Below are 1,011 nucleotides of genomic sequence, written 5' to 3'. Positions count from 1 at the left end.
ACAGAACATATATCATACTACTTCAAAATGCTTTTTTCATTATTATTATTATTTTTAAATAGAATGATACTAGGGATAATCATCTGGAACTAGAGCAATATAAAAAATTCCTTTTAGTTCAACCATAAATCTGCCTCATGGACTCCAGAGGAGCTGTAAGAATATGCAGAGTGGACATGGATGGCAGCTACCATAACAGTGAGCCATGAAAAATGAGGTTGCGAGCCACGCTGTGTCATTGCATGTGTGGGCAGGGATTTCTCCTTGGACTGAGCAGAGTACAGATGTACCCTGAGAAAAGTACTTAGGATCATTCAGGAAAAGCAAATGATTGGAGTAATTAATTGAGGAAACGTGTATTCTAAAGGGACTTAGAAGGAGAGAGCATTTCCCAACGCTATGGGTTGTAACGGCCTACTACCTATTTTGTTAGACAGGTCTACTTTCTACGTTCTTAGACTGACCTGAGAGGGCATGCTGCACCACACCCCAGAATTTCCGTTTCCACATCACCCAGTGATGCAGTGCAAGTGTGGTGTACATCTCCCTTGGCAGAGACATCCAGTTTTTCTGCCGATGAAATTGAACACGCAGCGAGTCAGAAAGGACTAGTGAACGGGAAAGCCATTTTCCAGGCAGAGTTAGAGCATAGCTAAGGTACCTCCACTTAGATGAGCAAGCTTTGGTTTAGGTACGGGTCTAAAGGCTGCCAGCTTAGATAGAAACACTGCCAATCTGAAGCCTAAGAAATCTTGGCGCTTCAAATTCCTTGCCTTGAAAAGTTCTCAAGGAAACCTTGAAAAGCTGCCTTTAAGTATTTCTGTTGAAAATTGCTGTGGTCTCTTCCCACATCATTCACCAGGACTGTTCCTATTACGCGCTATTCATTCAATCAATTTTAAAACCATGGGTTGTAATTCTTGGCAGTACTTCTTCCCTGTGGAGCTCAAGCCCTCATGAGTGACAGGAATGGGGGGCTGCAAGGGGATTCTGGTGCTAAGCTGAAAATCT

The sequence above is a fragment of the Meleagris gallopavo genome, chromosome 3, assembly GCF_000146605.3.
Source record: "Meleagris gallopavo isolate NT-WF06-2002-E0010 breed Aviagen turkey brand Nicholas breeding stock chromosome 3, Turkey_5.1, whole genome shotgun sequence".
Taxonomy (NCBI): Eukaryota; Metazoa; Chordata; class Aves; order Galliformes; family Phasianidae; genus Meleagris; species Meleagris gallopavo.
This window is presented reverse-complemented; position numbering follows the sequence as displayed.